The sequence below is a fragment of the Oryctolagus cuniculus genome, chromosome 3 (genome assembly GCF_964237555.1).
Source record: "Oryctolagus cuniculus chromosome 3, mOryCun1.1, whole genome shotgun sequence".
In the NCBI taxonomy this organism is placed as follows: domain Eukaryota; kingdom Metazoa; phylum Chordata; class Mammalia; order Lagomorpha; family Leporidae; genus Oryctolagus; species Oryctolagus cuniculus.
This window is the reverse complement of record NC_091434.1, coordinates 97,848,296-97,869,407: the sequence shown is the minus strand read 5'-3', so window position 1 is coordinate 97,869,407 and position 21,112 is coordinate 97,848,296. Positions and strand designations below refer to the sequence as shown.

General features: G+C 39.5%; 1 long non-coding RNA gene across 2 annotated transcripts in view; it reads left to right on the top strand.

Annotated features, from left to right (window-relative positions):
- Positions 1 to 21,112, top strand: part of LOC103348754 (uncharacterized) — a 130,163-nt gene that overhangs the window by 38,092 nt on the left and 70,959 nt on the right. Inside the window, exons 2-3 of one of the 2 annotated variants that reach the window (XR_011387305.1) lie at positions 6,974 to 7,111; positions 8,618 to 9,184. This is a non-coding gene — a long non-coding RNA (uncharacterized lncRNA). Of the gene's footprint in view, positions 1 to 6,973; positions 7,112 to 8,617; positions 9,185 to 21,112 lie in introns of those variants that run through there. The other variant, XR_011387304.1, reaches the window with a different exon arrangement.

The following is a 21,112-nucleotide window of genomic DNA, read 5'->3' as shown; positions in this document are numbered from 1 at the left end:
GATCACCTTTTGCTCTTCTGTAATGGCATAGCATGGTTCCAGTGAGTCCAGGTTCTGGCTCTGTTAGTCTTACATTCCAAGGCTGGCCCTGAGTGACCTGTCAAGAGTTTGCCCTTACTGTGGACTCGTTAGGGAAGTCATGAATATACCCACCTGGGCATAGAGCAATATGAGGACAGGAATTTAGATCTGAGGCAGAGAAATGAACAGGCCATTGTGCCAGTCTTTATATAGCTCTTCACTGGTGTTGATTATGGTTTTTGCAATGGGTATTAGTGTCTTGTGGAATACCCTGAATTGCTAGTGATTATAGTGCTGAATTCAAGTGGATTTCAAAATATATGCCATTATGGATGCTGCTTTATGTAGTAAATGGTCTGTAACCCCTTTGCTTGATGAACACATATGAGTGAGTCAGGCATCAATGCCTGGGAGGTGGCAGTGGAACAAAGGAGCTGCTATTGATGGTCAAGGACCAGTTAGCTGATGCCCACATTTAGCTAAATCATGGAGTCAATCAAAACAAGCCTCAGTGTCCAAGATATGGTTTCTACTCAGGAATTGTTGGGCAATAAAATGTACGAAAAGCAAGAGGGAACTCACTGATAGAGAAGATAGGCGAAAGATTTGTAACAGATGATATAGAATAGTTCATACTGAAATGAAGCTACATTAATGGCAAAGGAGAGATTTGTAGTTAAGACTACAGTATTTTTTTAGGATGTGGTTTTGGCCAAATTAGTTAATCTCTGTAAGCCTGTTTCATCATAACTCATACAAATGTTGGCATCAAACTCATATAAAATGCCATAAGGGACCTGTGCTCTGGTGCAGCTGGTAAAGTCACTGTGCTAAGCATCCTATATGGTTGCTGGTTCGAGTCCCGGCTGCTGTACTTCTAATCCAGCCCCCTGCTAATGCGTGTGGGAAAGCAGCAGAATATGGTCCAAGTCTTTGGGCCCCTGTACCCACGTGGGAGAAGTTCCTGGCTCCTGGCTTCGGCCTGGCCCAGCCCTAGCCATTGTGGCCATTTTGGGGGGCTGAACCACTGGATGGTAGATTTTGCACTCCTCTCTCTCTCTCTCTAACTCTGCCTTTCAAATAAATAAATCTTTGTTGTTGTTGTTTTAGAAAAGAGTATGCTCAAAGTGCCTGAGATGTGTAAGTCATAGGTACCTATTATTATTAAAACTATTGGTATCACCACAAACCTTAGATTTACCGTGGCCTTCAAGGTTTTGCTACTTCTAATCTACCAAACAACGCAGACCTTGTAAGATAGATGCTAGAAAGTTAACGTGAGGGTAATTTAAACATTTTGTAGCAAATAGAATTAAACGATATGTTTATTTTGATGCAAAAAATTTTTGAGCTCTACTTGAAGTTTTTTTCATAATATACCTTTTCCACAAACTTTTTGAACACCCCGTATATGTGGCATTACATTTTTGTAAAGAAAAAATTAAACACAACTGATTAGGTCATAGAATGGTTGAAGTGGAAATGTATATACAAAGAAAATATCCTTACAATTTTTTGAATCAGTGTACTTTATTCTCAGTTTTTATTCTATTATTCTATCCTTGATATCTTCCATTTGAAAGGAAACCACGTGCTTTGGCTGTTGATCAATTCCATCCCAGATTGTGAGGCAGGATTATAAAACGTTAATTTTGTAAACTGCCCACTGTACTCTATGATCCCATTTTTCCTCCTTCACTGCAGGAGACAAATGTTAGTTTGCTCAGCTTGTTCAAAGAAAGCATTATAATTCTAAATCCTGAAAAAAATCTTTATTCTGTAACATACTTTTAAGTAAAAAAGTAAAAAAAAAGTTAACCAGAGTAAAATGTTCACAACCAGAAGTCATCAACTCTAAAGAACGTGGGTGGTAATGTTCTATAGAACTGTTACAAAAATGGAGAAACCACTGAAAACTAGTCTGGTTTGGTCTGGAGTATTTTTGTCCCAATGAGCTTCAACTTTTGCTTGGTCCACCAAGTAGTGAAATTTTGAGATTTTAGATGGTAACAGTGTGTGGCAGTGATGGCCTCAGAACAGAGCACCTGGGAAGGGTGGTTTTCTTGTTTCACTGTTTGACTCTTTCAGAAGAGAAGTGAAATTCTATATCCTGAGTTTCATTAATTTGTTTATTTTTGACCTGTATTTTCATGCACAATTTCTCCTATGTCAAGTCACAAGTCAATCTATTTGGAATTGAAAACATTGTGGATAATTTCCTAGGCAGTATTTTCATAGAAAAGAAATCAGGGCTGAAAACTAAGATCATGGCTGCCTAAAACTTAAATATTAAGATATCCTTAATTTAGTTTTTTTTTGGATGTTCCATAATTCATCATTTATTATTGAGTTAGTGCACTAGTTTTTTTTTTTTTTTTCCTAATGTGGAATGCCAACACTGTGGTAGATGGCTGCTTAACTCTATGCACAGTGCCAGCCCCTATTTATTTTATTTTTAGATTTATTTATTTATTTGAAATTCTGATCTATAGCAAGAGGGAGAGCAAGAGACACAGAGAGAGCTCTTCCATTCACTGGTTCACCACTCCCCAAATGATGGCAATGGATAGGGCTGGGCCAGGCTTAAGCCAGGAGCCAGGAACTTCCTCCAGGTCTCCTACTTGAGTGTAGGGTCCCAAGAACCTGTACCATCCTCTATTACCTTCCCAGGCACATTAGCAGGGAGTTGCATTGGAAGTGGAGCAGCCAGGACTCAACCTGGTACCCATATGGGATACCAATATCACAGGTGGTAACATAATTCACTACACCACAACACTGGCCCAAGAGCACCAGTTTTTAAGAAGCAGTTTGACTACATTATTTATTTGAAAAATCAATTGTGATAGATTATAAAATTTATCATCTTGATTATTTTTGAGTATACATTTCAGCAGTGTTAAATATATTTCCAGTTTTCATCTTGCAGCACTGAAACTCTATACCCATTAAACAACTAGTCCCTTCTCTCCACGTCCTGCTCCCAAGTCCCTGCTTAATTCTGTTAAAGGGGCCAGTGCATGTTTTGTTACTACAATTTGATTAGAACAAAGGGCATTAGGTGGATTGCAACTGTAGGGGTAATGTGTATTTACTGGAAAGTATAGACATGCGGTAGGAATGAGTGAGTGCAGTCAGTATTTTTATTAATTGGACCTATTTGATGGCACGTAGGATCTATTTGATGGCATGCATGAAGGACTTGACAGGAAGCTATCATTCATAGCTTTGAATATTAAGGTTTTTTTTCCTATTTTGCTTATTTTATTTTTTAAAGATTTATTTTTATTTATTTGAAAGGCAGAATTACAGAGAGAGTGGGAGAGACGAAGAAAGATGGAGGTCTTCCATCTGGTGTTTCACTCTCTAAATGCTTGCAGTGGCCTGGGCTGGGCCAGGTTGAAGCCAGGAGCCGAGAACTCCATTTTGGACTCCCACTTATGTGATGAGGACCCATGCACTTGGATCATCCTCTGTTGTCTTCCCAGGCAACTTAGCAGGTAGCTGGATCAGAAGTGGAATAGCTGGGCATTGAATTGGTGCTATTTAGGATGCCAGATTTGTAGGTGACTTAACCCACTGTGCCACAATGCTGGCCTTGTATAGTAAGGTTTACAGTTAAAATTAAAACCAAAATGGGGTAAGGCACAAACTCTGATGATGATAGTTGGTAATCTTTGAAATACATGAGGAATTGACACAAGTTGTAAAAGAATTTTGCAATGCGACTTTTAAAAAGGGCACAGTCGCTTTAGTACAGTGATTTTATTGAGATGCTACCAGAAAGCCAATGACTATGCTAACTAGGTACTACACTAGTTTCTTTCTTAGACCTTTCCAAGCTGTGCTTTAGGGGTTTGGTATCACCACAGCACAAGGCGAAATTCAGAGGTGGGGCATGTTGACATATGGGTAGTAGTATCTGAGAGTCTTCATTTGCTTAACGAAAACATTAAGAAAATGCTCATGACACCCCTTGGAAAATAAACATCATGAAGTGCCAAAGAGGGGGTAAGGTCCTGGCAGTGCCACTCCTGCACTTAAGAAGTTATAATGATGCAGTGTAATTTTATTGGCCATCTACTATTGTCATCTTGGTAGTCACCATGTACTAATATGTTGAGTGAAGTGTGGTATGATAATGATGATGATGTTGACATGGTGGTGATGATCTATCAGATGTCTTGCCTGGTATGTCCTAATGCTTGGAAACTCAATCCTTGATGACAATCCCTTTAATCTTCACAGGACTAAATTTATGGCCCTCTTGACTTAAAGTTGTTCATAGACTGGTATTAGTGTGTTTCAGGTACATTTTACATTAAACAGGTTTTATGTGTCAATCTCATAAATTTAATGATGATTTATAAACTTATTTCCTTGGTAAAAATGTATTTTGAGTCCAAATCAAATAAATTAAAAAATTTTAAGGAAATGACCCTTTTAAAGTAGGAAATTGTTTCCATTTGTACTTATAATTCTATATTGGTATACAGTAAATTTTAAAAATTTGCCTTTGGAAAGAAAGTTATAGCTTAATTTGAATAATAGAACAGAACAGTAATGTAGCTAAAACATTAACAATGTTATATATGTTGAGTTTTGATACATATTGCTGGATTTTGATACATATTGTTGAACACAAGATCCACTTATATTTGGTTGTTGGATTTTGGAATATAGAGTAAGAGTTTTAAAATTACAATTGTGTGAGTATTTTATAATATTATTTTTCTTATTCTGTTATCAAGATATATTTTCATGTCTCTGAACTCACATGTTTCATCCACTCTTTTTTTTTCTGAGTGGCAGAATTAGCCTAAAATTAAAAATAAATTTCAAGTAATCTACAAATATGTTTTTTTTTTCTGAGTGGTGGTGAGAATTAGCCTAAAATTAAAAATAATTTTTTAAGTTGCTCCAAGCACAGATAATCAAGTATAGATGAATTTAATACTGCTTAGTTTGTGATGAACTACAAAGCATGTGATGGAGAGGAATGGAGAATTTAGTGAAATTTCTATCTAAATCTAGGGTGCTTCTGAGAGTTCTTTTCTCTTGAAGTCCTTCCTATGGTGGGGAAAGCAGAGATAACATCAATTATAACTCATCATAACACTGACATAGGAAGGAAAGCCTTTTGTGATAGTTCTCTGCGCTATTCACCTCATTCATTGCTTGAACTGATCAGCTGATTTGGCCTGTTAGTCTTTCTCACAGTCCTGATCCACTGTCTTCCTCTTTCTGGATGAGAACAGCCTTCCTGGCTGGAGGAACACTATTTTTTTTTTTTTAATTTTTTGACAGGCAGAGTGGACAGTGAGAGAGAGACAGAGAGAAAGGTCTTCCTTTTGCCGTTGGTTCACCCTCCAATGGCCGCCACGGTCTGCGTGCTGCGGCTGGCGCACCGCGCTGATCCAAAGCCAGGAGCCAGGTGCTTCTCCTGGTCTCCCATGGGGTGCAGGGCCCAAGCACCTGGGCCATCCTCCACTGCACTCCCTGGCCATAGCAGAGAGCTGGCCTGGAAGAGGGGCAACCGGGACAGAATCCGGCACCCCAACCGGGACTAGAACCCCGTGTGCCGGTGCCGCAAGGTCAAGGATTAGCTAGTGAGCCGCGGCACCGGCCAGGAACACTGCTTTTTTTTTTTTTTAAGTGTTTTTTTTTTTTTTTTTTTTTTTTTTTTTTTGACAGGCAGAGTGGACAGTGAGAGAGAGAGACAGAGAGAGAAAGGTCTTCCTTTTTGCCGTTGGTTCACCCTCCAATGGCCGCCGCTGCAGCCGGCGCACCGCGCTGATCCTGGCAGGAGCCAGGAGCCAGGTGCTTTTCCTGGTCTCCCATGGGGTGCAGGGCCCAAGCACCTGGGCCATCCTCCACTGCACTCCCTGGCCATAGCAGAGAGCTGGCCTGGAAGAGGGGCAACCGGGACAGAATCCGGCGCCCCGACCGGGACTAGAACCCGGTGTGCCGGCGCCGCAAGGTGGAGGATTAGCCTATTGAGCCACGGCGCCGGCTACAGGAACACTGCTTTTAAGAGCTTTCTCTGTCTACCAGGACCAGAGCTTAGTTGCTGAGTGTGCTCTGTCATTTACAAGTTGGGGACATCAAACAACGTGGAAAGGGCCCAGGAAACAGTAGAAATGGTGCCAGGTTAGACCCCAAGTGTTCTTGTGTATGGGTTCAAGGAAACTATGCAGATGTCATCAGTAATGACTAACAATTGTTTTCTATGCACCAGGTGCTTGATGCATCATCTTGTTTAACTCTCACAAAACTTTATAAGGTAAATCTTGAGATTAATCCCACTACAAAATGAAAAAAAAAAAAAAAAACTTAAAAAAAGAAAAGAAACCAAAACAGAGATTTGGAGAAGTTAAATCATGTTCCCCAAACTTACACAGATGGTAAAATAGACCTGGAATTCACCCAAAGATTGTCAGACCTGAACACAAGTACATCAGTTGTTCTCTGGCATTTGTTATGGTGCTGATGGGTCTTAGGACATGGATACAGTTTGTTGGGTAACCATTTTATCCAGTTTTGCCAATTAGTCAAGTGTTTTTCTTTATTTTTACATAATTCTGTCCTGTTATGGTTCCTTCCTCTTTTTCACCTCTGGTTATTTTCTTCCCTGTTGTCGTATCATTCTCAGATGACAAGCAAAGAACATGACTCCTGCCCATTTCTCTGCCCCCACTCCAAATCCAAATTAATTGGGATAGAGTAGCTACGTATACGGTGACCAGTAAGTTATATTTTCAGTGCTTTTTGGCCCAGCTATCAGGACAAATTTAGATTAGGCATACGCGAGGGTATCCATGAGTAATAACTGTAAGCTTTGTCATAGATAACTGTATTGGGTGTGTTTAAATGTACAACTCTGTTTTTCTATTATTATGTGATATTTCATGTTGACTTGTCAAACTGAAAAATACCCATATTGATTTTGCAGAAAGCTTCACATGTGAGATAAATGCACTCAAAGATTCCTCACAAGTAGCTCTTTGGAGCTTCAGATGTGAAATGGATCATTCCTCAATCTGTAATAGACCCTTCTGCGAAGCTCTTCAATCAAACCTGAGCATTTAAGGTGAGAGTGAGGGGAGGATGGGAAACCCCTGCAGGGGCATTTGAGAGAACTGGCTGAGAAAGGAGCCCCCGATATCTGCCAAGTGCTGCCTCCTTTTCCAGTTCTTGTCTTCAGCATAGGAAGACTGTCACTCCAGGTCTGACCTTCCATGCTGTATGTGCGTAATACCTGGGCACACAGGCAGAGAGTCTGATGCACTGTTCATTTCTTTCATTTGTTATTTTTTCTGACAACTTTCAGCTTATTTTTAAAGTAGCTTGTTACTACAGATTTGCTATTAGATTTTCTCTCTCCACCAAATTATTAGTTATACTGTTATAATTGGTATGCTGTAATTTATATCTTTTTAAAAAAGTACAAATATTTTTAAAGAATTTAGGGACATATGGTAACCACCTTAGTTAGAAGGTGTTGACATATTTTGTTAAGTAACAATGCTGATAGGTCCATCACATTTAGGAATCATCTTTTGAGCTTTATTTCATTTGTTTCCAGAAGCAATGAGACAGTTACTCTTAATAAGGAAAACACTGTTTTTTAAATTAATTTTTATGTCACATTTTGCATTTATTTGGTGATATCTTTTCAGTTGGACATTAAAAAGAAACTCTAGAATTTTCAATGGGAATTTAGTTGGGAGGAGTCGTGAATCTTGACACCAAACTAAGTCATAAAAACCACACTTTGGAATTGATGCTCGCCTATGGAGTATGCCTGCCAATGGTTTTTGATACTCCAGCTGCTATGAAATGATAGCTATCCCTTAACTGTGTTGGAGTTTTCCTAAGCCATGGAGATGGTGTTGTTTGTAGAGCTTGGCTATTAGTATAACCTTAAGAGCATATTAATTGCCCAGGAGGTTTATATATTTGCTCTGCACATGTGATTAAAGATCACGGCAGCTTATACAGCATAATGTCAGAGATGGAGAAAATGACTATTGTAATACTTGCTACTCTCGGTTTCCTCTACAGCAATGCCCTTACACCTTTCTTTGCAGGCGTTTTGTAGCATCCTAAACAGAAGGATATTGCAGGGAGCTGATTCTGCTTTGATCCTTGTGCTTGTTGTCAAAGCGCTTGGGATTGAAGAGACTGTTGGCTACAATTGACTGTGACAATTAGGAGATGATCAGAGCCCTAGAGTGGAGCACTTAAAGGGTAATTTACATGTCAGTTTGTCGAATAAAAAAAAAGATATTCAGCTAAGATTTTTTTTTTTCCCTCAGAGCCTTGTAAACTGCAATTTGTGCTCTGGTAAGAAAAACCTGGCAGAGGAGTTAGGATAGCCATTACCATTTGAAAAGAAGCAATCATAAGGCCGCTGTGGAGCCCTTTGTCCACTAAAAATGCTGATTTGCAGGCAGTGAGTGAAAAAGTGGAACCGCCACTAAACAAAACCTTGAGCTAGGTAACTATCCTTCTCCCTAACCCTTGGCTTTCTAGTGTTGGTTAAAGGTGTTATTTTTTTTTTAAATCTTAAATCCTACATTTACTATCATTACAGCACTGTTATTGATCATGAATGTCTTCCCTCAAGAGAAAAAAATACGAGGATGCAATGAAGAGTGCTAAGTGGAACCGAAGCCAATTGAAAGGCCAAAGCTGTCACTCATATAAAATTTTTCTGATTCCTTTTCCTTTTCTACACCACCATAATCTTCCTTTTGTCATCCTTTGCACTCTGCTATTTTCCTCTCTACCCTATCAATGTGGTCCAACCTTTTTCCATTTTTATTTATACTCCAATTTTTAAAATGAGAACTGTATTTCTAAGCTTCATGTGTTTAGTCTATTTGGAAATACTTGGCTAAAAGACTAATGAAGCATCAGTCTGTGTTTTGCTATGCCGCAGAATACAAGTTTAAAACACAGCCTAAAGAAGAGAATTGCCAGGAAATGTGTGGACATAGTGTTACACATTATCCATTGACTTGTCAAATAACAAAGAAAAATTAGAATCATTTCAAAAAGTTTTTCTTCAAAATCCCTGCTACTATCACTACTATTACTATTACTAAGATACAGTTGCAAGATTTTCACTTGTGCACTTGTCTGAAAACAAAATTGTTAATGTATCTAACTCTGGTTTGTGTGTGTGTGTTGAATTCAAGGATGCTCGTTAACCTTCAGTTGCAGGTACATTTTGCATTTGGTTATGGTGAAGAGGGTTTGCAGAGAGGGAGTGCTGGTTTAGAGATGAGCTTATTTTATCAATGACAGCTAAGAGCATTCATGGCCTTCAAACGCCAGAGGCTCGGTATCTGAGGGAGGATCTGCCCAAGGTTGTTTCCACGGATTCTTCACACTGACACTATGTATCTCAGTTTTAAGGCCACCTGTTCATTAACGGACTCTTATACACACAAATAAAAGTGCTTTTAGCTCACTTCCTCCCATATCTTCACCCTTGATCCTCCTCTCTCCAGCCCCCCCCCCCCCCCCCCCCCACAGCCCAGCGCTAGGAGATGTCTTATAAAATTGCTTTCCACTTTGCGGGATCTCTGAAAATTACAATCATCAGGGTTGAAATTAGTTGAGGCAAAATAGCAATTCATAGACATACTGGTGTTTTCTCTGACTGCTTTGAGGGAAGGCACTTAGCTTTTTTTATGAAGTTTTAAAACTCTTTAGTTTTCCTTGTGTATACGCCTGCCTTGCAAAGAGGAGCCCACAAGAAGGAATAAAATAAGAAGTAATAAGTAGGTTATTAAGTGCAAAGAAGATAATGAGAGAGGGAGTCAAAGAAAGCCTGGGTTTCCTTAGCATGTGCCTCTAGGATGCAGGCCGTGGTAAATCTGTATCAAAAATCAAGCACAGCAGGAGGTGTGCGTCTCCCAGGTAATGGGTAAATGATGAGCAGATGAGCCATCCTTGTATTGATTTAGGCATTTTGTTCCAGCCAGTCACAATTAACTTTGATTTGTTTTTACTTCCCTCTTATAGGTTTGCATTTAAAACACTCTTAGAGCACTAATTGTATAAAATTCTGGTAACTGCACATTCTCTTTTTATAGAGGTAATGAGTGAATGAATGAAGAGGATTACTCGCTGTTCTTTGGGGAGGTTGTCAGAACATTTCTGCTTGACTGAAGTTGTTGGGAAGGTGAGCTGGGAACAAGAGCCTTGCAAATGAAGTGGCTGTGCTAGTGATTTGGGGATGTTTGCGTGCAAAGAATTCTGCAGAACTTCTAGGACTTACAAGCAGATTGAGATTTTATTTATAAGACAAAGTTTAGGTGAATAATACAAAAACACTTTACAGTTCTTATCGGATTCTTAAGTAAGTGGGAATCTTTTGAAAACTCATTTGGATTTACTGGAAATAAATGTTTTCTCTTACCACCACGGTATTTTTTTTCACTATGCAAATTGCTGTCTATGACAAAATAAATTGTTGGAATGCTTTGAAAAGTTTGTAGAAACATGCCTAAAGAAACAACATGTGAATGTACACAGTTATTTCACATGCCAATTTCTTGAAATATTGCTGATACTAAAAGTCCTAGAATCCTTCACACAGCATTCCAGAACACTTACTGTCTTCTTTTAGTTCTGGTCTGGAGGTGGAATTGGGTTGCCAGATTTATAAATAAAAATAAAGAATTCTCAATTAAATTTGATTTCCAATAATGTTTTGTGTAGATATGTCCCATGCAATATTTGCATTTTATCTATCAGCCCTATATTGGTACTCTGATTGGATACAAACCAGAATCATGCATTGCATGTATAATTTTATTATTTATCAGTTGTCATTTAGAAGTGATTTTTACCTTTCAGTGTCATATTGGTTAGTCCAACCAGCTTGTCTCTTCCAGATAGAAATCAAAAATCTTTTTTTTTTAAGATTTATTTTATTTTTGTTTGAAAGGCAGAGTTACAGAGAGACAAAGGCAGAGATACAGAGAGACAAAGGCAGAGAAAGAGAGAGAGAGTTCACTGGTTCACTCCCCAGGTGGCCACAACAGCCGGAGTTGTACTGAACCAAAGCCAGAAGCCAAGAGCTTCTTCCATGTCTCCATGCAGGTGCAGGGGCCCAAGGATTTGGACCATCATTTACTGTTTTCCCAGGCCATAGCAGAGAGCTGCATCAGAAGTGGAGCCGCTGGGACTCGAAACTGCACCCATATGGGATGCTGGCACTGCAGGCTAGGGCTTTACCCGCTATGCCACAGCGCTGGCCCCAAAAAGTCTTTTTAACTCCTTAATGCTTAGTCTAAATTCTTCATCCTGCAACCAGAGCATGTTGGGGATTGTTGTTTCTAATATATAATGATGTCACTCCAACTAATATCATGAGGAATTCGGAGAAGGTAGCTAAGGAGTGTGGATCCTTGCATTGATCAGGCTCTGATTGGAGTGTTGGGTGTTACAGGCATAGAGACTTGAATGAGGCAATAAGGATATTTTATTTTTATGAACAACATCTTTCCTTTTGTGGCCAGGATTATGACTATGTAGGTAGCCAGGACTGAAACTTTTGTAATTCGGACTCTGGTTAAGATCTTCTGGGAAAGGAATGATTCTATATCCTTCCACTTTTATTTTGTTTCACTTAACTTTGGTCATGATTAGCTAGTGCTCATGAAAGAAGTTAAGCCAACATTTACATTAAATTAAATAACTGATTTATTTTTGGGTCAGTATTCATTTTTTAAAGAGTTGTTTATTTATTTGAAAGAGTTACACGAGAGAGAAGGAGAGGCAGAGAGAGAGAGAGAGAGAGAGAGAGAGAGACAGAGAGAGGTCTTCCATCTGCTGGTTCACTCCCCAATTGGCCACAACAGCTGGAGCTGCGCACATCTGAAGCCAGGAACTAGCATATCTTCCAGGTCTCCCACGTGGGTGCAGGAGCCCAAGAACTTGGACTATCTTCTGCTTTCCCAGGCCACAGCAGAGAGCTGGACTGGAAGTAGAGCAGCCGGGACTCAAACCAGCACCCGTATGGGATGCTGGCACTGCAGGCGGCGGCTTTACCCGCTATGCCACAGTGCCGGCCCTGATAGTGTTCATTTTTGCTGGCATCATTTCTCACAGTCTAGGTGCTCCTCACTCTCAGCCCGATTATTTGTAGCAGGTAAGTTGAGAGCCTATGTCCCTGCCTTGAGTCCCTTCCAGATTACAGCTCTAGCTCTGGGGGACAGTTTCTAAGAAGCTCAAGCTGGAGTGGGCCTGTTCCACCTCTGGAATACTTTGTCAGTTTGCTCAGTTTTGGCCTCAGAACCTTTTCCAGTGCTGTAGATGTTTGCTCAATGCTTCCTCAGCCACAGAAATTTGGGAGAGGGTGGGAGGGACTAACACCTCAAGGACAACCCTCAAGCAATAGGAGAGCTGCAGATAAGGATTCCAAACACTTGTCTTTTGGACTGGCAGTTCTAAGAGGCACTCCAGAGACGCACTTCTCAGGGGTCCTATTTTCAACAGCAAGGGCATTACACACACTTCGGGACATTATTTGGCTTTCTTTCCCACCTGCGTCTAGGGATAACCACTGAATAGCCAAATCCTTGTCTCAAGCTCTACTTTCAGGAGCTGACAACAAAGATATTCCTGGTGCTGCTTTCTTCAGTCTTTATCTGGATAGTGTGCTTCCTTCCATTCCACTAAGGTTTACCCTTTTTCAATTCAGAGGAAGAGAATTCTGCCCCTTTATCTACTACTAAAACTAAGGGACATTGCTTACCAAGCACATTGCGAACACCTCACCTGAATGCTTCTTTATACTTAAAACAATGTATTCAGTGCTCACTACATATGAAGACGTATGCTAAGCCATGCATGCATCCAAACGTCACCAAGAAAAGAAAATGGGGCTCCTATTTTACCAATGAGGAAATTGGTGTTCAGAGATGAAGTGACTTCTTTTTTCACGACCATAGAACTAGTCAGTGGCAGAAAAGTTAATGAATTCTGATCTGACTCCTAAGCCCATTCTTTTAACTGCTATATCAGAGTCCACCATATAACGTTGTTAACATTTAAAATTTCTTATTGGAGTGCTTGGGTTTGATATCCCGTTCTGACTCTTTTCTCAATTTTCCTGCTACTGAGGATCTTGGGAGGCAGCAGTGATGACTATAGTAACTGGGTTCCTGCTGCCCATGTGGGAGACCTGGATCAAGCCCCAGTTCCTGATTTCTGCCCTATCCAGGGTCCATTGCAGACATCTGTGGAGTTAACCGATGGGTAGAAGAGTTCACTGCCTGTGTGTGTTTCTCTGTCTCTGAGAAAAATAAATGGGTGGACCTTGGGTGCAGTGGTTTAGGTCTCTGGTTCAGATGTTCACATTTCATATTGGAGTGCCTGCTTTGAGTCCCAGGTACTCCACTTCCAATCCAAATTTCTACTAATGTGCATTCTGGGATGCGTGATGGCCCAGGTACTTGGGTCCTTGCCATCCACATAAAAAACTTAGAAGGAGTTCCTGTGCCTAATTAGAGAGATCTGGGATTGCTGAAGACAGAGGTCAAATGTCATAAGTGTGAACCTTTTGGAGAAAGGGAGAGGCTACCAGAAGAAGCTGCAGGGTCTGGTTTCCATTTTTAAAAGGGTGAAAGAATTAGCAACCTTCTTAATGACTTAGCAAGGGGGAAATGAACACTCATGGTAGCCCTTTGCTGTCTGACTCTTCTTATCTTGACGAAATTAATGTACTTCATAAATATTACAGTACTGAACTCCTTAGGCACTGATTGCAGCTACTTTTGGGAGTCAATTTTATAAACCTCAAATATTTATTCTATTGTATCCCTTCAGTAGAGTTAGAGGTCTGCCCATGCAAATTTTCCATGACTTTTTGTCCATAGTACTTTTATTCCTTTCAAATCTCCATGCTGTTAGGGATCCAAGAGGCTCCTCATCCAAGTCTCCCACAGGGGTAGCAGGACCCCAAACACCTGGGCTATCCTTCACTGCTTTTCCCAGACTACCAGCAGGAAGCCAGGACTTGAATGGGAGCCCAATGGGATGCCTGTGTTGCAGGCAGCAGCTTTACCTGCTGCACCACAATGCAGGCCCCACTGTTGGCATTCTTATGTCAACTGTAACTATAACTGGCAAGCTTTCAAGAGTGAAACTACAATAATTCTGTCATCATCATTGGCAGAATTAGCAACATATTTATACACACAACACACATAAAAATCAAATATAACATATCTTTTCATAACCTCCAATGAGATTGATGTACTAAGAAAAATAGTTTTTGTCTGCTGGATTTTGAGATGTAAATAAGAAGTCTGAGGATCTACTGTTCAACATGTCGACTGGGAATACTTTCACACAGATACAACGTCAACTAAAGGAACCACTACATGCCCATGCATCACTGAAGTTCTACTCAGAGTGTTTTTTTTTAAGTTCTTTGTACATTGGAATAACACTTGTCTTTGCCTACAGATTAAGTTATTTTGATAGGTTGAATTCTAATAAATAATTTAAGATTTAATAATAGAAAATAATATGATTATAATATGTTTAGTTTCATACCAATTACTATGCATAGTTCCTAATTAGAATTAGGTTTTATTAATCAGTACAGCTAATATGTGAATAAATATAAACTACAAAACTGATCCAGTTAGAAAGATGAGACTCACATATATTTTTCCATAACTAATGCTAACAGTGGGAATGGGCTTTATCCAGAATATTTCTGAGACCAAAGTAGGAAAGTCCAGGACATCTTTTTTCAAAACATCTAAAGCCATCTGTAATATTCAATGCCTTGGTCTGTCTTTAGAGGTGCATATCTTAACTTACAAATATGTATACAGGGACTAATTAATATTTAGTATTGTCATTAGGCAGAAGTTTGAGACTTTTAACTTCCACTGATAGGAGCAGTCTCTGGTCTGTATTAATGACCAACATAATTAAATCAAATTAGGTTCATGGGGTCCAGGAAGACAGAGACTGATGAATCCACATTCTTTAATAGCAGGGAAAAAACATTTTCTCCTTTCATGTACATCACCTGTAACTGTTGACAGTTGGGACTGCCACGAGAAGTTATTGATATCAGTGACAAGCCATGGATCCCGACCAGCCACTATTTCCACACAGTGTGCCCGAGGGATACAGCCTAACATGTTTATGAGACAGCCATGCTTTTTTACCTTTAAGGTTGGGGCTCAGGAAAACTTTTAATTCGGTGACATAAGGATGATCCTATTTGGGAATATTAGTTGTTATTTCCATTTGAAAACAGATTGAGAAGATAATAGTAGACTTTCATGAAGTTCAAGCTTTAAAAATGACTTGGCTTGCCTTTTCAGTAACCTTGCGAGTCATTATGGACTTTGGTATAGAAAAGTTCTCCAGATCTTCCTTAGATGAATAGTAAGTTGCATGTTCAGGTTTATAGAGGGAGTGTTTGGTCCCTGAATCTTTCTTCTTTGGCTCCATTATTCCTAAATTCTGTGTAGGTTCTAATAATTTTTTCAAAATTTTGATAACATTGTTCCTTTCTCTTCAACTTCACCATTGCCACCCACCCTAGTCCATTTTTACTGTATAACTTAATGATTTAAATGGTTTTCTAATTGGATTCTGTTTCTCCTTCATTTCACCTGCATTGTCAGATTTTTATAAAACATGAATTTGGGTTCATTATACCTCTGCTCAAAACTCTCATAGACTTGCATTTTTTGAAAGATAATATCTAAACTTCCTTAACAGCTTTGAAATCTATCTCCAATCTCAGAATGCTAAAATTACTCTTGATACACTCATTAAAATTACCATATCCATTAATGACAATGATTCTTGGATAAGCATTTATTTAACAGATTTTTTTTTAGAAAGCTTTTATTTAATAAATACAAATTTCATAGGTACTGCTTTAGGAATATAGCGGTTCTTCCCCCCATACCTGCCCTCCCACCCCCACTCCTGTCCCGCCTCCTACTCCCTCTCCCATGCCATTCTTCATTAAGATTCACTTTTTTTTTTTAGACAGGCAGAGTGGACAGTGAGAGAGAGACAGACAGAGAGAAAGGTCTTTCTTTTGCCGTTGGTTCACCCTCCAATGGATGCCGTGGCCGGCGCCCTGCGGCCGGCGCACCACGCTGATCCGATGGCAGGAGCCAGGTACTTATCCTGGTCTCCCATGGGGTGCAGTGCCCAAGTACTTGGGCCATCCTCCACTGCACTCTCTGGCCACAGCAGAGAGCTGGCCTGGAAGAGGGGCAACTGGGACAGAATCTGGCGCCCCGACTGGGACTAGAACCTGGTGCGCCGGTGCCACAAGGCGGAAGATTAGCCTAGTGAGCCACGGTGCCGGCAAGATTCACTTTTAATTATTTTTATATACAGAAGACCAACTTTATACTAAGTAAAGATTTCAACAGTTTGCATCCACATAGACACACAAAATATAAAGTACTGTTTGAAGACAAGTTTTACCTTTAATTCTCATAGTACAACTCATTAATGACAGAGGTCCTACATGGGGAGTAAGTGCACAGTGATGTCTGTTGTTGATTTAACAATTGACACTCTTTATTCAATAGATATTTATCAACTGTTTATTGTGTATCAGTCAGTGCACTAGATGTTGGAAATATCTAAGTGTCCATGGAATTTCAAGTCAACATAAGAAAACAGACAATGAGAAGCAATCAAATTAATGCAAAGATACTTCCAAATCAGGATAACAGTTGCTAAAGAAATGCCTATTATTTCATAAAGCGCATAGCAAAGGATTCAGACTATGTAAGATGATCAGAAAAGATTCTATGAGAAGGTGATTCTTTAAATGAAATCTGAAGGATGATTTGAAAATACCTAAGCAAAAGGTGAGGAGACAGGGAGATAAAGAACATATCAGAGATATGGAATAGCATGTGCAAAAACTTGTGTAAAACAGAGAAGATATATTTCAAGCAGTTAAAAAAAGATTTTTTTTGGCCAGCGCCGTGGCTCACTAGGCTAATCCTCTGCCTTGCGGTTCTAGTCCCGGTCGGGGCGCCGGATTCTGTCCCGGTTGCCCCTCTTCCAGGCCAGCTCTCTGCTGTGGCCCAGGAGTGCAGTGGAGGATGGCCCAAGTCCTTGGGCCCTGCACCCCATGGGAGACCAGGATAAGTACCTGGCTCCTGCCTTCAGATCAGTGTGGTGCGCCAGCCGCAGGGCGCCGGCCGTGGCGGCCATTGGAGGGTGAACCAACGGCAAAGGAAGACCTTTCTCTCTGTCTCTCTCTCACTGTCCACTCTGCCTGTCAAAAAAAAATTTTTTTTTAATTTATTTATTTGAAAGACATAGTTACAGAGAGAGAGGGAGAAAAAGAGACCTTCCATTTACTGGTTCATTCCCTAAATGGCCACAACAGCCAGGGCTGGGCCAGGAAGAAGCCAGGAGCTAGGAGCTTCATCCAGATCTCCCATGTGGGTGGCAGGGGCCCAACCACTTGAACCATCGTTCACTGTCTTTCCTGGCACATTAGCAGGGAGCTGGAGTGGAAGTGAAGCAGCCTGGACTTGAACAGGTGCTTATATGGGATGCTGACATCACAGGTGGTATCTTAACCCAATACACCACAATATCAGCCCCTGGAGATACTTTTGATTGTCACAAGTGGGTAAGTGTGCTTTTGGCATCTAGTAAGTGTAAGCTAGTGATGCTTCTAAACATCTTAAAATACATAGGACAGCCCTCTAGGGAACTACTGAGTTTGAGAAATCCTTACAAAGGCAAGAAATTCCTTTAAAGAATTTTAAGATGAGGGGGTGATGTGGTCAGACTTACCTGTGAGTAGCTCATTCTGATTGATTTAGAAATGTGAATTTGTGTGGTTCTTAATACAGTAGGTGACAGCTCATGGGCCCAGTAGTTGGGACTACTGTGATGGCAAGGAAGAGAACCTGTTTTTATAGCCAGGGAAAATCATTCACAACACATTTTGAGGGGGGAAAATCAGATCAAAGCTTCTGTGCCTAGCACGTTCTCATCTTTGTGGTAAAAATCTTTGCATGTGCCTGTTTGCATAGGTAAAGTTCTATAAGGCTAGATGCCAACATGGTACCACGGGAGGGCAGATCTTAGTTATTTGTATATTTATTCATTTACCCTTTGACAATCTTTATATTTTTTCTGTGATGAGCACACATTATTTTTATAATTAAAAGGGAAAAAATTAAGTAAAAATGTCTAGTCCCTCTTTACCTTTTCAAACAAATTATATCAATCCCACAGACAAATGTGAAACCATATGCATATACATATTTTCCTTTAAATATTTTCATAGTAAATATGACAGATTATAAAAATAGAAATCAGAGAGACTAGAAGGTGCAAATCAAGTTTCCATAGAATGACAGAGTTACAAGTATCACCTCGTATTTATATTTTTACTTTGGTGGGGACATGTGATCCAGAGTGACTATTTATACTGCTTTAGTGGTGTGCTGGACAGGGTCTCAGTTTTTCCATAAGCTAAATTGGTGTTAATTATTATCGACTTGAGACGAAATCTGCTTGTGAAAGCAAATGCTGTAATCCAGTACTACTGCTTGTTTCTAGAAGTATTTAACTACCTGCTTGATTTTTGGCAAGTCACTCAATTTCTGTGGACTAGAATTTCTTCATCTTTTTTTGGTTCAGAAAGCATATCTTATGATTCTACCACTCTAATTCTTAGATGTTCAGATAATTTATAATGTCATGGTCAAGATGTAAGTGAATCATCTGCTATGTTAATACTGTGAGGCAGAATAACATAATTGGGCCCCAAAGTCTCTATATTTAAGTTGTTCTTTGGTTAATAGCACCCATACATGTATATAGCTTTGGCTTGTCATCAGGGACCAGTTAGTATTAACACATAACTAACTTATTGACTAGTAGTCTAGAGTGACCTTAAAAAGGTGCTGACTTTATATCCAGGAAACAAATTAGGTACTGTAGAATCTAGTTTGTTAATTTTTATTTTATTATTCACTTACTCATTAAATGCGATGTTTTCTTATTATTGTTATTATACAATAATATAATAAAGACTGACTAGGCCGGTGCCGCGGCTCAATAGGCTAATCCTCCGCCTGCGGCGCTGGCAGCCCGGGTTCTAGTCCTGGTCAGGGTGCCGGATTCTGTCCCAGTTGGCCCCTCTTCCAGTCCAGCTCTCTGCTGTGGCCTGGGAGTACAGTGGAGGATGGCCCAGGTGCTTGGGCCCTGCACCCGCATGGGAGACCAGGAGAAGCACCTGACTCCCAGCTTCGGATCAGCGTGGTGTGCCCGCCGGCCGTGGTAGCCATTGCGGGGTGAATCATCAGAAAAAGGAAGACCTTTCTCTCTGTCTCTCTCACTGTCCACTCTGCTTGTCAAAAAAAAAAAAAAAAAAAAAAAAAAGACTGACTAATATAAAATTCATATTCTATAATCATTAAGAGAATACATTGACAAAACTAGTACTCTAGGTATTCTTGGAGAAAACATTGAGCCTTTTGACTAAAACTTGTACTCCTTGATATGTAGGCAAAAATAATTAAATATATTAAAAATGTTTTGGTCTTATTCATATGGATATTAAAAATCTAGCCACAGGGGTTAGGTGTGCCTTGGTTTGCATGCCCGTTCTACTCCTGATACTAGCTTCCTACGAGTGCACACCCTTGGAGGCAAAAGGTAAAGGCTCAAGAAGTCGGTTCTCTGCCACACACATTTGAGGCCCAGATTGAGTGTCAGGCTAGTAGCTTCAGTCTGTGCCAGCCCTGGCTGTTTCATGAGCATTTGAAGAATAAACCAATAGGTGGGAGATCTCTCTCTCTCTCTCTAATAAAAATAAATTAAAAAATTTAAAAATCCAGCTATCAAGGTGAAGATTTGCTTTATGTAGAGTTGTGTGCACAGGCTTTTGTTAGTTTCAGAATGATAACAAGGTGCTGGTATTACAGAACGTAGAGCCACAGATTGCCATTTGGGACAGTGCCAGAAAATACAAGGTTGAAAGAGCATGTTGATTTATGTATAGCTCAAGAATTTGTTATCCAGTTGCAGGATGTTTGATCATTTGCTGAGATTCATGTTCTATTTCTAATTCTTAACCTCAGACTAGTTCTTAGAAGAAAAATCCTATTGACTAAAAGGTTAGCTGTGGAATTCAGTAGGCTATGAAGACAGATAATAAGAAATGTACAACATCAGGAAAAGTAGGCTGACCAATTTTAAGAAGAAAATGAATATTAATACACCATATATTATTTGGAACAATTTAAAAATCTTATTCATCAAATCTGAAAATGTGTTCAAGTTATCAATTATTTCAAATATTGTCCCTAAATATTACACAAATCAAATAAAAATTTTTACATTTTACAATCCTATCTTCTTTATTGTTTTGTGATCTTTGACTCTTTGAAATGGGTCCCTTTTTATCAATAGTTTGTACCTGAAATGGCAAATTAATATTACTGATGTGACAATAAATTGAGATTGGATTATTCTGATATCTCCAGTTGAGGAAGCAAAGTTTTCAAACAAGGTTATTAATAATGTTCTTTGGCAGTTACGTGTTTTAGTGATCTTATTATAAATACGTATACATGTTATATATTTCCTTGCTGTCGTAACGGATATTTATGACCACAAAGTATTTACCACTGCAATATGGCAGCAATGAAGACAAAATCCAGAATTAGTCCCACACTAGGTGTTTGCATTTCTGGGGTCTTACTGGTGAGGCAAAAGAAGGAAGAAAGGAGACATTCAAGGCTCTCAGTAAAAAATGTTCAAAAAATGGATTTGATATGAGTTTTAAGGAGAAAATATGCCAATAAGAAAATGCATTTTTCAAGATTAAATTCAGCATTTTTACTTAATAGCATTTGTCATCTTCCAATTTTTCATATGTAGCAAATTAATTTCAAGCACTCTTCCAAGTGCCTTTGTGTATTGTATTTCTTTTTTTCATCTTCTTTTGGATAACATTTGAGGAAAAAAATAAGACTGCACCAGTCAATGATTACATTCAGGATGGAAGACAGTTGTAAGACCAAGGAACAGGTGG